The sequence below is a fragment of the Engystomops pustulosus genome, chromosome 4 (genome assembly GCF_040894005.1).
Source record: "Engystomops pustulosus chromosome 4, aEngPut4.maternal, whole genome shotgun sequence".
Taxonomy (NCBI): Eukaryota; Metazoa; Chordata; class Amphibia; order Anura; family Leptodactylidae; genus Engystomops; species Engystomops pustulosus.
Window position 1 is genome coordinate 122,899,779 of NC_092414.1, and position 16,173 is coordinate 122,915,951.

Below are 16,173 nucleotides of genomic sequence, written 5' to 3' on the forward strand. Positions count from 1 at the left end.
GACATTATGTACTATTGCAATAGTACCCATTTTACACAACATAAGTAATGACAAAGGAATATTTCTTATATATCTCTTATTTCTTAGTATCTCCTCTGACCTTTAATTCAGCGTCTGAGGAAGGGGTAATACTGGGGCAGGGATGAAGGGGGGGGGGGGCTGAAGGGGGGAAGAAGGGGATGGAAAACTAAGTGGAAGTACTATTAATGTAATGGTTATAACATTAACACAAACTAACAATAGAGTGCATAAGATGATTTTTAGTAACTAGAGTACGGCATTACCAGTTTATACAGTAGCATCCTTTAATTCCCACGTGAAGAGAGGGTTACAGCAGTATAATCCTGTTTGAAGAGACAGATTGAAAAGATCTTTGGCTGTACAGCGTTAATGAATATTTTGGTCTAATAATTTCCAAGGTCCCCAAATACGCATAAATTTGTCTCGGGTGCCTAATTCCCAATGGATTAGCTCTTCAAATCTACAAATCTCATTGACCTTCGCTACCCATTGGGAAATTGGAGGAGTTTCCGATGTTTTCCAGAGAGTCGGTATAATCAGTTTCGCGGCTGATATTAGAAAGGATGCAAGAGAGTAGAATCACGCTGGGAGACATGGGTATAATGCATTTACATATTTTCCCTGTCCAGTGAATAACTTTTTCCCAAAATGGGAGTATTTTCGGGCAATGCCACCAGATATGCGCCATATCTCCCACTTTTGCATTACATCTCCAACAATGAGCTGATATTTCTGGATTAATCCCATTTAGCCATTTGGGGGTTTTGTACCATCTGGAGATAATTTTAAAGTGGTTTTCCCTGGCTCTGATGCACCTTGAGAAACCGTTTGAGGTTTTTAATATGCTCTTAACGTCCACCTCTGAAAAGCTCTCTTGCAGTTCCTCCTCCCATTTTATTAAGTAACCAGGTTTATTAACTGTATAAAGACTTTGTATGTCGTTGTATGTGGCAGAAAGTAACTTCTTTTCTAGAGGTTTTCTAGCGCAGAGATTTTCCAGCCATGTGCAAGACGTCCTTTCCCTCGCTCGTGTTTTATATTTACTGCAGGTTTGGAGGAAATCCTGTACATGGAGGAAATTATTCAGCCTCAGCCCTGTTTTTTGTAAGAGATAGTCTACAGATATCTCTGCATCCGTGGAAAAGAAAGATTCTATTGAGTGGTGTTTTAGCCTATACCAATATGGGTGGAAGTCTGTTCTGTCCGGGAATGTCCACTTTGGTAGTAAATCCAAAGGTAATAATGGGTGGGTTTCTGAGTGTAATGGGCGTATCTTTCCCAGAAATTCTCTTGAGTATATTAGCCCTTTATGCAGTAGACTTTTTGGTGTTGTGTTTCCCTGGCATTTTTTCAAACCCCATATCATTGCTCTATCCCTACTGTCCATTTCCTCATTTTCTAATTCTGTATATAACGACTGTGTTGGAGTCTGTGTGATTAATATCCACCTAGTTAGTTGGCAGGCATGATAATAGTTGATCATGTCAGGTAGTCCTATCCCTCCTTTCTTTGGGTGTTGGGTTAATAGGGTCTTTCTGATACGAGGGGTTTTGTTCTGCCATAGAAATCTTGAGAAAAGCTTATTTAATTTGCAAAAGAAAGATTTGGGGAGCCAAACCGGTACTGTTTGGAACAGGTACAATAATTTTGGGACAATATACGTCTTCAGTAAGTTTTTCCTCCCCCACCAAGACATGTAAGGAATCTTGAGATCTGTTAATTGTTTTTGTATGTCATTAAGCAGTGGTACATAGTTTAGATTATATAGTTGTGACGGGTCCCTTGAAAGTTGAATCCCTAGATATTTAATAGCTTCCTTAGGCCATTTAAAGGGAGACACTTTTTGTAGTTGTTGTGCAATGTGTGAGGGGGTTGATATATTTAATATTTCGGATTTTGCAAAATTTACCTTGAAGTTAGAAAGGGTTCCAAATTCATTAAAAATTTCCGTAATCAAAGAGAGAGATGTTTTAGGGTTAGAAGTAATGATTAATAAATCGTCCGCAAAAGCTGCAGTCTTATGCTCAAAATTACCTACTTCAATACCCTGAATGCCTGGTTCTAACCTAATTCTCCTAATCAGTGACTCCATAACCATGATGAAGAGAGAGGGGGAGAGAGGGCATCCCTGTCTGGTTCCATTGCTAATATTAAATGGGCCAGACAGTGATCCATTTACCCTAATTCTAGCGCTGGGCTTGCTATACAGGGAGAATATTGCCTTGATGATAGGGAGGGGAATTCCAAATTTTTTCAGCACTGCTCTTAAAAAATCCCAATTTACCCTGTCAAAGGCCTTCTCGGCATCAGAGCCGAGAAGAACCATTGGGGAATTTCTGCTTTTTGCAATTTCAATTAACCTAATGAGTCTGCATGTATTATCTTTACCTTGGCGACCCATAGTAAAGCCAGTTTGTTCTTTCCCAATCAAATTAGATAACAGAGGCTGTATTCTATTTGTTAACGCTTTTGCCCACCATTTAAGATCTGCATTCAACAATGAGATAGGTCTATAACTACTACATAGACTTGCATCTTTCCCCTCTTTAGGTATAATTGTTATCAGAGCTTCTAGTGATTGTTTTGGTAGCGATTCACCTTTTAGTAGCATGTTACATAGTTCTGTGAAGTGAGGTAGTAGTATATGCTTAAATTTTTTGTAGTAGGCTATTGTAAGGCCATCTGGGCCTGGGCTCTTGCCTGTAGCGATGGATTGGAGGACTTTATCTAGCTCTTCGCTGGTGAAGGGTTTTGTTAGAGAGGATGCTAGCTCAGGGTCCAATCTGGGCAGTTTACATTTTTCTAAAAATGAGTTAAGTTTTCCATCCCAAACTTCTTCGCTATGGTTGTCCCTAGGGTTTGGTAAGTTATATAATTCTTCGTAGAATTCCCTAAATGTATCTGCGATTTGTTCAGTTTTGGTAAGCTTTTTGTTATTCTTCCCTGTTATTGAGTGGATATATATTTTTTCTCTTTGTTTTTGTATGAGTGTTGTCATAAGTTTATTTCCCTTATCTCCGTGGGCATATTGTTTGCATTTTAGGGCTTGGAAAGCTTTTGCAGATTTGGCCTTGAGGATGTCCTTAATCTGATTTCGGAGGGCTATTATTTTCTGTAGGGTTTCTTCCTTAATTGATTTTTTATGTAGTAATTCTAATTCTTCTATTTGTTTGAAAAGCGTGTCCAAATGTTTCCTGCGACACTTTTGTACATAGGATCCAATCGAGATCAGTTCCCCTCTAGCTATCAATTTATGTGCTTCCCATTGAAAGGGTTTTGTCAATTGCAAATTAGTAGGATGGGCAAAGTGAGCATTCAGCTGTGCTTCGATTCTTGCTACATGGATTGGGTCTGCTATTAAAGTCTCATTTAATCTCCAGCACCATTCTCCCTTATGGAAGTTCTTCAAATTTAGGGTTATTGATATAGGTGCATGGTCTGACAGTAGTATCGGGTGAATATCTGCTTTCAACACTGCCTGACTGTATCTTTGGGAAATGAATATGTAGTCTATCCGGTGGTATGTCCTGTGGGTAGCTGAATAGTATGTGTAATCTCGGCTATCTGTATTGAGAAGTCTCCACGTGTCTGTTATACTTAGTGATTTAAGAGCTTTTATCACTTTTACTGTCTTTCTATGTGACGTGCTATTCCCCCCACTGGAGTCTATTTCAGGATTAAGTGTCAGGTTTAAGTCCCCTCCTACTATGAGAGCTCCTTCTGCAAATTCTCTTAGTTTTCCTAATGTTTGGGCAGTCCACTGATGTTGTTTGGAGTTAGGGGCATATAGGTTTGCTATTGTTACCTGTTCTTCTCCTAATGTGCCTTTGAGAAAGAGAAATCTCCCTTCAGTATCTTTTAGCTCTGAGGTGATTTTAAGTGGTAGCGATTTATTGATTGCTATACTAACCCCTCTAGCTGCCTTTGAATATGTGGAGTGGAACCAAGACGCAAAGTCCCTAGTGGGGATATTGGGAATTTTGTTATTTTTGAAGTGTGTTTCCTGAAGCATTATAATAGAGGTTTTTTGTCTCTTTAATAATTTCAATACTTGGCTCCTTTTTTGTGGCATGTTGAAACCTCTTACGTTGTGTGATGTTATGATCAGATCAGTCATGACCTTATTGAAAAATTGTTGACCTGGTCTCTTCTTTTGGAAATCTCCCTTTCATAGGGTTTAACTGCATGTGAGTGGAATAACCCTCTAGTTACCTCTGTGTACAGTTTATATGAAAATATGCAATCTTTTACAAATTTAACTCTAAATTTCACTATTAAAACCTGTAACAAATACAACCGAACTAATGTAAAGTGGCTAGTTCTTCTCGCATCCTGAGTTAACAGGTATTTGCGGGGGGGGGGGAAGAACTAACCAACATAGAATGACCTATGCAAGATAGGAAGTAATACCTCGACAGCACCTAATGCAGATTACCTCGTTAACATATTAAAGAAAACAACAATTTGTGTGACAAATGGGCTCTTTGAGATTGGTCCCCTGATTGGGTATCTTCTGAGAAATGGCCTGAGCCACCATAGTCCCGATCCAAAAACTAAGTCCAACACAGACCTGAAAGGAAAGAGACCCTATTTATACTATACCCAACATATCCATTCCGCTCTTGTCGGAATTTTAGTGTAATCACGAAAGTCACATTCGTGCGCCTCTTTTGTAGGGTGTAGAAGGGTTATCCCTCTGGCTTTTCTTCGCTTTTGGGGAGCGAAATTTTCCCACTGTCGTCCAGTTTGGAGGTTCAGGTACCGCTGGAAGTTGTGAGTCTTGGTCATAGGGTAACCACGATGGTATGTCCATAGGTGGCATATTAAGCAGCGGCCACGCTGTGTCCAAATCTTCAGGTGTTTTGATAATTATTTGTTTCCCATTTTTCGAGATTGCTAACCCAAACGGGAATAGCCACCTGAATGGAGTGTTTGAGGCTCTTAGCGCATCCGATAACGGCTTTAGGGCTCTTCTTTTTGCCAGCGTGGAAGGAGCTAAGTCCTGGAATAATAAGATAACAGAGTCCTCGTATTTCAATTCACCTTGATCCCTGCAGGCTTTTAAGATTGCTGCTGCATCCGTATAACTGAGGAAACCGCAGATAACGTCTCGTGGCGGGTCTCCTGTTCTGGGCTTGGAACGTAGCGCTCTGTGTATGCGTTCAATTCTTAGCTGCCCTGCTTTTTCTTGGCCTAGTAGGGGGCTGAAGAGCGCTTTGGCTACTTCTGGCAGGGCCTCATTGCTTACAGATTCAGGTAAGCCCCTAATCCTTACGTTGTTTCTCCTGCTGCGATTCTCTTGATCCTCAGCTCTTGTAAGAGCCTCGTTGATCAGCTTGTAATGTGCTGACATTGCAGCTTTCACTTTGGAGTTAAAGTGTAATATGTCCCCTTGCACCGCTTCGACTTGCTCAATCCTGTGACCCAGGTGTTTGATGTCAGTTTTTATCTCGGCAAGGTCTTTTGCCAGTGGGTTCAAGGCTTGGAATAAGACTTTTTTAATAAAGGAGCGCGTTGCCGGTACCTCTGTATGCTCTCCTTCTGTATCTGAGAGCTCTCCAGCGCTTTCGATCTCGGAGTCTTCCTCCCCGGCGTGTTCTGAGGCAGTGTCCGGCGCCATCTTGGAGAGGCGCGCTGGAGACGCGCTGGATTTTTTCTTCAGGAATCTTTCTAAGTCCGCTTAATTTTTCCCGGTTTTCACCTGCCCCGGGGTGTCTTTATGCTTTTCCCTGCCGCCCTTCACCATTTTTCCTCCTCTGGGTTGCTTCTGTGGTGCGTGTAGAGGTATTTCAGTGAGGAGCTGCAGCTCACACAGCCATCACTGTCCGCGGTCAAGCTCCGCCCCCCTGGGATGTATTTTTTGTATAAAAAACAGCACTGTATGGAGGATGCCCCTACAAACCCTAATAAAGTTGCAATTGAATTCAATGTATGCATTGAAATGTAACTTTTTCTGTACTTATTGCGGGAATATGATTGTCTAATACAAAAATCCATAATGTTATGTATAAATGTATATAACAAAACTCAAAGTCATTAATGATATAACAGAGCTCAAATTGTTTGTTTTTATTATTTTATTACGTTGGCAGAGTTATCTCCAAATGCTACAGGGTACTACAACTTCCATGATCCCTCAGTTCTCAGTAACAACTCCTCCCTCTTATGCTTTGCTCCAGTGATGATCTAACAGACTGTTTTGCTCAATTACCTTTGTAATGATATCTGTGTAATTGCCATCAATGTACATTGTCCCACTGGTATGACACCTCACCAAAACATTGTAAGAAACCAACTACAGCCAAACATAGTGATGATCACATGACAAAATTTTTCTGCTAGGGGGAGAAAAAATTTAAACAACAACTAATTATAAAGTAGCTTATAATTTAATTACCCATTTCAATACGAAGTATGCTTATTCCTGGAACACCCTTTAAGCACACTAGTCATGGCCTGCGCCAGTTCCTGCTATAGGTTACACCACAGTTCTACGCCAGATAGGTGTTGTACTCGCTCATCTTTAATAATTACCAAACTTTTTTTGTGTTATTACTAGAGATGAGCGAGCACTAAAATGCTCGAGTGCTCGTTACTGGAGTTGAACTTTTCCCGATGCTCGAGTGCTTGTATCGAATAACGAACCCCATTGAAGTCAATGGGAGACTCGAGCATTTTTCACTGAAAGAACACATTGAAAGAACACTGAAGAACACATTGCAGATGTTTCCGTACATCTGCTAACTTATCCGAAGACGCGAGTGCCGAACGGTGTTCTTCACAATAGAATGTGAAGAACAATATGTGTGAAGAACATATTGCAGATGTTTCCACCGTTCGGCACTAATGTCTTCTGATAAGTTAGCAGATGTACGGAAACATCTGCAATGTGTTCTTTACTGTGTTCTTCACTGTGTTCTTCACTTAAATGATCCTGTTTTCACTGTGTTCACTGTTTTCATTGTATTCTTCACTGTTCTTCACTGTGTTTACTTAAGTAAATGCTGGATCTCGAGCAGGCGAGATACTCGTCCAAGCAACGAGACGTTTCGAGTACGCTAATACTCGAACGAGCATCAAGCTCGGACGAGTATACTCACTCATCTCTAGTTATTACCAATTCTCAGAAGTTTTTTTTGTATGTTGCTATTGCAGTTGTACAAATTGTAAAAATTGTTTTCCCCCTTTGATTCTCTTAAATAAAACTCATTCTGATTCAATATATAATTGACAAGTCATAGATAGTAGGTCCTACAAATAATTATAGAGACTTGAGCTAGAAACTCAGTGCAAGGACCTCCAAGATAATATTTTGATACCTGATATATGTACCACTTCATAGGGACTGTAGAAAATTAATGAGATTGAAACAATTGGATCAAGGGCAGGTTTAGGATAAAGGGGTTTTGGTTCTTAGAGAACGGAGCTGAATTTGCTGTTAACTACAAGCTCTTCAGTAGTGATAGATAGCAACTCAGTGCAGAGGATGCATATGTGTTTGGTTTCTTTAATGATGAAACTGAAGCATAAACTTCACATCTTATGGAATTTATTCAAAATTTCAAAATTTCTCTTTCTTTTGATCCTTTGGATCAATATTTTGTGATTATAGGTTGAGCTTGATGGATCGAAATCTTTATTCAATCTTATCTACTATGATTCTATACTAATAACACCAAATTTGGAGTCACACATATTATGAGGGACAAAACAAATTGTATGTCATTTATATTAATCACTAGCTTTAGTTCTTAGCTATAACAAAATAGAATGGGTTAACAGAAAATATTTAATATGTATCTCTCTCTCTCTATGACTGTCTCACTCTCTGACTGTTTCTATCTTTCTGTCTGTGACTGATTGTCTCTGTCTGTCTCTATCTCTGACTATCTCCGACTGTCTCTGTGACCGTTTCTGTCTTTGACTGTCTCTGTCTGTGAGTGTCTCTGATTGTCTCTTTCTCTGACTGTCTCTGTCTGTGAGTGTCTCTGACAGCTTCTGCCTCTGACTGTCTCTGTCTGTGTCTGTCTCTGTTTCTGACTGTCTCTGTCTATGACAGAGACTGTTTGTGTCTTTGACTCTTTCTGCTTCTGTCTCTGACTGTCTCTGTCTTTCTTTGACTATCTTCGCTGTCTGACTCTGATTTTCTCTGACTATCACTATCTCTGAGTGTCTCTGTCTCTGATTGTCTCTGATTGTATCTTTTTTCAACTGTCTCTGACCAATCTTTGTCTGCCTCTACCTGTCCCTGTCTATCTCTGAATCTGTTTTTCTCTGAGTGTCTCTGTCTCTTGCTGTCTTTGACTTTCTCTTTCTCTAACTTTCTGGGGCGTATTTATCATACGTGCTCGTGCGCCAACGTATGATAGCCCCACCACTGTATATTCGCAACGGGATACATCCGGCCGCGCTCCCCCTTCACGTCAAACTGGTGTGAAGGTGGAAGATTGCGGCAAATAATTGCAAGTGCTATCAATAAGATAACATTTGCGATTATTTCAGGGCTGGCGCAGAGGTCCTGACGTGACGCAGAGGTCCTTATAAATATGCCCCTCTCTGTCTGTCAAAACCTACACAGAAAAAGCCAGAATTCCATAGCAACTATATGAAAAAGAATATTTTTATTGAGGTCAATCAATTAAAATGACAATGGAACAAGTTTAAACAGAAATATCAGCTATGCTGGACAAACAACATATAACATCAGGGGGGACGTAGTGTATAAGAATCCACAGTATTGACTCAAAGTAGCAGCAATCATTATGTAAAAAGTGACAAATGCCAAATGCTATTCATGTTCTACGCTAATGGTTTCAATAGCAGCAATACATATACAAAGTGCCAAGTGCTGTGCTTGAACAAGGTTTCCAAATTTAAACATTCATAGTCTGCATGGTAACACAAAGTACACCAAAGACATAAAAAGTAATGCAAATTACCTGGCACACAGGAAATACACCCATCCTCCCGGATGAATGACACCCCGACGCGCGTTTCGGCTCGCTGCCTTTGTCAAGGGGTAATGTCAGTCAGACAGAGGACACAATATAAAGATCTACTAGCCAATGGGATTTAAGGTCTTCCCCTGCATCTGATGACATTCTAATGAACTCACGTTGCTTCATCCCTGTGCTGCTTCCGGTTTGAGCTCCGGATGAATGAATCATGTGATCTAGTCATGTCATCAAAGTTAGTCCCGCGTCTCGCGTGATTTAAGGTCTATATGCGGGCGCCTGCGCACTTAAGCGATAGTGTCTCGCGTGATTTAGAGCTCAGATAGTGTTCTGCTTATATATGTGCCCAAGCGTGAGGACGGTATCGCGGGTTATAAAATGATAACGTGGTAGGTGTAATTAATTACATCGCCCGTTGAATAAAATAGTTACATATGGTCTAATTCCGAGGTTGTGGTTGTGCATTATAACTCTAAAGTGCAAATTTATTGCAATAGATACAAATACAATCTATATATACAAGTACATTAAAGTGCAAAGTGACCATATAGACCGTTACAGTAAATGTATCATATAAATTGAACACTAAAATGTCCTTAAATATAAGAATAACCAAGCAATATAAAGTGCATAGTGTTAATACATTTCATATCTAAAATCAACAAATAAAGTTCATACACTTTAATAAAGAGTGGCCAAACAATGAAAGTGCAGAAGTGTTAGTACATTACATCTATAACATGAACAAATACATACAAATTTATGTTACCAGGAGTAACCGGGCATTATAAAGTGCAGAAGAGATGATACATTTCAAATATGACAAAAACAGATAGAGTGCATAAGATTTATGTTAACAATGTAGAATAGATATTAGATACCGCATTTGTTACAATTACATGTAAAGAAAAAAATCAAACGTGATATTTACCAATATAGAATAACTACAAAATACATACGTCTCTATTGTAATTATGTAACAAGGAAGAAGAAGCTGTGATCTCATATATATCTGCATTAAATGCGAGTGCATTGTATCTACTATGAGACACGCCAATGGTGTGTGAGGAAGAAAAGGGGGAAGGGAAGGTAGGGAGTGACGTGTGTGGGAAAGAAAGTTAAGGAAGTGACAGAAGTGCTCTATTGGTGACCCATATATATTATTGGTACAGTAAGCGAGACCATGAGCATGGAACTGAGAACATCTGATAAAGGCTGAGGACAATAAGTCCAAAAACCGTGCTTACATTGTAAGAGGTCCTAATATGTAAGAAGTCCTAATAAGAACATGGAAGGAATAATTCAGAGCTCCTCAGACATGTTGTCAGACAATGAGTAAGTAGACGGAGTCCTAAAGAATACCACTTATAGGTTTTCTTGGGTAGATAGAACCAAAAAGGCTCGATCACAATTTGTGTAGGTATCAAAGTCCATGCTTCTTCAAACATGTCATTGTTCGGACTGCAGTACACAGCTGAAGGGGCGAATATTTTAACGTTAGAAAAAGGAAAGGAAAGAGCTGCAGATCCCCTATGGCTAAAAAAGAAAAAGAGAAAAACATACAAGTTAAAAATCCCAAATATACCATTAATAATCAAAAAAGTTAAAATTAAAAAAGGAAGCCCAACTGTCTGAGTAGGGTCAGAGGAACGGAGCGAAACTAAGGGATTCGTTAAGGCCGCGGTGTGGCAAGGGTCCATATCCATTTAGATTCTCGTTGTGCTAGTTTTTGAGAGATAGGGCCGCCTCGAATATTGTTTTTAATATGGTCAATGCCACGTATTCTTAAGAGACTTGAATCGCAGTTATGAAACTCCTTAAAGTGTCTTGCTACGGGTAAGCCATCCGTATGGAAATCTGGTTTCTTGGCCGCCTCAATGTCTTTTACATGTTCCCTGGTTCTAACTTTAAGTTCCCTTGATGTTAGACCAATATATATTTTCTCACAGGGGCAGGTTGCATAATATACCACAGCCTTGGTTTTACAGGTTATGGAGTGTGTAATCTTAAATTCCTTCTGACCCGAAGAGTCTACAAACCTGTCCGTCTTTTCTATATTGGGGCAAGCCACACAATTTCCACAAGGTTTGCACCCCCATTTTGGCCCCTTAGACCTCAGAAATGTGTTATTTGTTTTCTTTTCATAGTGACTTCGTACCAAGAGGTCCTTTAAATTTCTTGCTCTACGAGCAGTGACACCGGGTTTAGGGGGTAGGTATTGTGTTAGAATTTTGTCCAATTTCAGTATGGGCCAGTATGAAGCAAGTATATACTTCATGTTACCCCACTGGCAATGAAAATTTGATATAAATCTTACCTGTTGCGTGTCTTGTGCAACAGGTAAGATTGGGGTACAGGTTTGGGGTACAGTAAGTCCAGTCTGGGTGTATTTTGGCACAGGCATACGCTTTCCTCAAGGAACGCTGGCTGTAGCCACGGTCTCGAAACATCTTCTAAGTTCGTCAGACTGCACTTTAAAATCATCATCTGTGGAACATATCCTCCGTACCCGCAGGTACTGTCCAATCGGAATCGCGTTAATTGTTTGAATTGGGTGTGCCGATGATGCATGCAGTAGTGCATTAACAGAGGTTTGTTTTGTGACTATCTCTGTCTCTGACTCTGGTTTTCTCTTTCCTTCTCTGACTGTCTGTCTCTGACTGTGACTGTCACTTACTGTTTCTATATTTGTTATTGATTGTCTCTGTCTCGGACTGTCTCGGACTGTCTCTGACTCCAAGTGTCACTTTGTTTATGGGGATATTCATCAGAAGTGTCTGAGAGCAGAACTGTTTTAGTTGGCACTGGCAACCAATCAGAGCTCAAGTTTCATTTTCCCACAGCTATTAGTAAAATTACAGCATATCTCTGATTGTTTTCCATGGGCAACTGGAACAGTTTTACCTCAGACATTTCTGATAAAACTCCCCCTATATCTGTATCTTTCTCCATATTACCTCACACAGAAGCTGTCCTATACTCATTGCCTATAGTAACTAGAGATGAGCGAGTATACTCGTCCGAGCTTGATGCTCGTTCGAGTATTAAGGTACTCGAAACGGCTCGTTGCTCGGACGAGTATTTCCCCTGCTCGAGATCGAGCATTTAATTAAACAAACACAGTGAAGAACAATGAAGAATAGAATAAAAACAGTGAACACAGGATCATTTAAGTGAAAAACACAGTGAAGAACACAGTGAAGAATAGATTACAGATGTTCGGCACATCTGCTTACTTGTCGGAAGATACACGTGGAACGAGGGAGACATCGCGGGCAGCACAGGGGAGACATCGCTGGCAGCACGGGGGAGACATCGCTGGCAGCACGGGGGAGACAACGCGGGCAGCACGGGGGAGACATCGCGGGCAGCACGGGGGAGACAACGCGGGCAGCACGGGGGAGACATCGCGGGCAGCACGGGGGAGACATCGCTGGCAGCACGGGGGAGACATCTCTGGCAGCACGGGGGAGACATCGCGGGCAGCACGGGGGAGACTTCGCTGGCAGCACGGGGGAGACATCGCTGGCAGCACGGGGGAGACATCGCTGGCAGCACGGGGGAGACATCGCGGGCAGCACGGGGGAGACAACGCGGGCAGCACGGGGGAGACAACGCGGGCAGCACGGGGGAGACATCGCTGGCAGCACGGTGGAGACATCGCTGGCAGCACGGGGGAGACATCGCTGGCAGCACGGGGGAGACATCGCTGGCAGCACGGGGGAGACAACGCGGGCAGCACGGGGGAGACTTCGCTGGCAGCACGGGGGAGACATCGCTGGCAGCATGGGGGAGACATCGCTGGCAGCACGGGGGAGACAACGCGGGCAGCACGGCGGAGACAACGCGGGCAGCACGGGGGAGACAACGCGGGCAGCACGGGGGAGACAACGCGGGCAGCACGGGGGAGACATCGCGGGCAGCACGGGGGAGACATCGCGGGCAGCACGGGAGAGACATCGCTGGCAGCACGGGGGAGACATCGCGGGCAGCACGGGGGAGACTTCAGTGGAAGAAGAGGAGCGGATCCCGGGACATCGTATCTCCTCTCCCGACAAGTAAGCAGATGTGCCGAACATCTGTAATCTATTCTTCACTGTGTTTTTCACTGCGTTTTTCACTTAAATGATCCTGTGTTCACTGTTTTTATTCTATTCTTCACTGTTCTTCACATCTGCTAACTTGTCGGGAGATAATATACGCGCGGAACAGTGAAGAATAGATCGCAGATGTTTGCATACATCTGCTAACTTATCAGAAGACATTCTTTTTCAATTAAATAACACATTTTATTCCCGAACCATGGTCCCTTTGAAAAATGCTCGGGTCTCCCATTGACTTCAATGGGGCTCGTTATTCGAGACGAGCACTCGAGCATCTGGAAAAGTTCGTCTCGAATAACGAGCACCCGAGCATTTTAGTGCTCGCTCATCTCTAATAGTAACCAATCAAAGCTTAGAGCTCATATTAATGACCTGTGGCAGAATAGCAACCAATCACAACTCAGCTTCTAACTGCCACAGCAGCAGACGAATGCTCCTGTATATAGTGGTTAAAAGTATATTTTGGAAAGCATGGGGTGAAAATTTTGGCTCAAAACCTGTTCTATGACGAGTCAAAGGGAGCGTCTGTGCAAAATTTGGTAAGGTAAACATGATGGTGCAGATTCCTTTAGCGGACATACATACACACATACACTCAGCTTTATGTATTAGATTACATGGAAAAATCTTCTCCTCCTTCTCCTCCTCCATCTATTTGGGCATATCAAAACAAACACCTACCAACAGAACCAAGCCAACTCAAAAGAAATTATTGTGCTAAAAATTGTCTTTATTAAGTACATAAATAGATATTAAAAAGGTAGGATCATCTTTGAGGAAACATGAGAACATCACAAAGGGACATAACAATTAACCATGGAGACATGATACAGGGTTAAAACCTGGACAGTATTGATGCGTAAAAAAAGGAAAAATTCTACTTATTTATTTGACTCATATATGGACAAACAACAATTGATGGAACTTACTGGAAAACTAGGTAACCATAAAGTGCTAGTGCATTCATTCATCAAGCATTATGTATTATACATTCTTAATATCCCTACTTTCATCCGCATCTTAAAGAGTATATATTCATCACTTGCCCATGACCAGCAGTATACCCTCTGTCTACCACGGTAAGAAACCGATAAGAAACTTTCATAATTGTCCCTTCTTTTGGCCACTTTGCATCTGTCTCATGGGTTTTTTGCCTTCCTCTGCATCAATATTGTGGAATTATAGGTTGGAATTGATGGATCTAAATCTTTATTCAACCTTATCTACTATGATTCTATACTAATATGATTAAAGTAGCTATGTCTCCTGTAACCCAACTTACATCTAATTTTAAAAATTCTACAATTTTTCCGATTTCCCACCCTGCAGCAAAAATCCAAGCTAATAAGTATGAACTATAGCCCTATTTTAAACATCTGAGCCAGTTTCTTTCTACACCTGAGTCCAAGCTGTAAATTTTTGGTAGCAAAGGCTACTTTGGAGCATAAAGGAGACACAAGTAACAGAAAAAGATAAGGAGAGTCATTATAGAGCATTGACTACTTTGATGAATAGTGTTTTACTTTTAGTCTGGTTTTTATCAGGCACCATTGTTCACTTTGTAAATAACTAGTGATTTTAAGGTTATTTAATAAGTCACTGTTGCAAACATAAGAGATGGACAATCCATTGGTTAGTAAATATAAGCCACTAACTCTGCGTCCAACCCTCAGTAATAAGAGTCACTTTGGCTTTTCAGTTGATGAATTGCCTGTTGAAAATACCATTAACGCCAGAAATCTATTTGCTATTGAACATTGTATGGTTATCTCAAATGCTTGTATAAGAAAGGTATAGTTTTGTTTTACCGGATAAAACATTAGGTTTATTACCATATCTCCATGGCTTACATTATGGTAGAATATTTCAATCCATGCACAATTTTTATGTTTACAAGTGTGGAATTAAATTGGTGTCAATATCCATTCTAGTCAGATCTATATTTTATACCACCTTAGGACATACGTTCTTGTCATCTCTCCCTCTAAGACACCTAACCGTTTTTGGCAAAGCATAAACAAGTAAGACGTTTTGTGCAACAATGCTTTATTTTTTTCACCAGAAAACTGTATCAAGGTCCATAGTATAATGCCGTGTCATTTCAGTTCTGTGTGTTCATTATTTCTTATATATTGCTATATTGACACTACATAAAAGCTAAAAGGATCAAAGAAAATATGATATAGAAAATCCAGTTATATTTTGAAAACACGATCAGTAGTTTATAGCATCTTAGACAGCTCCATCAGCAAGATCATTAGCAAAAAAAGAAATAAGATGTGCAGGGTATGCAGTTAATCATATACACAGTACAGGCCATAGATCAAGCCAAAAACATTCTGCTCTCCTAAGAAAATTTAAATGTACATTAGTACCACAGTGGAATATTACAATAACTAGTCCATTCAGTGCTATTGGTATCTGTGGTCTAGACAAAGTGTGAACATTGCACAAACCTAGAAAATAACAGACAGTGGCAATAATTCAAAGAAGTTAAAAAGGATAATGACCAATAAAAAACATATCCAGCATAGGTATAAGAGCCAAATAGGGTCACTCATATCATTCTTACCCTTGTAAAGCTTCTCAGTGCTCACCTAACAACAGAGGCAGATCTTACAACATTTGGCAGGTGTTGTGCGGCCATATCTTGACCCACTTCAGTTTGCATACCAACCGAGGTTGGGAGTGGAGGACGCACTTTTACATCTGCTTCACAGGATCTACTGTCACCTTAACAAACCAGGTTCTGTAGATAGGATTTTGTTTTTTGGAGCATGTTGGTAGGATCTACTTTGACACAGTGGATCTTTGATTGTCTTTCATCGAGACCACAAAGGGTACAAATAGGTATTATCCATGAGTAATGTAGGAGCCCCCCAGGGCACAGTACTGGCCCCATTCCTGTTCACCAGTTATAGGATTTTGAGAAGAATGGAAGTGAGTGCTTTATGCAACAGTATTCGGATGATACTGCAATTGTCGGGTGTATAAGGTTGACTGTGAATTCATTTGTGTCATGGTGTATGGGTTAGAGTTAAATCTGACAAAAACAAAAGAAATGGAGATTAACATTGGGCAAAATACAAAGGGGG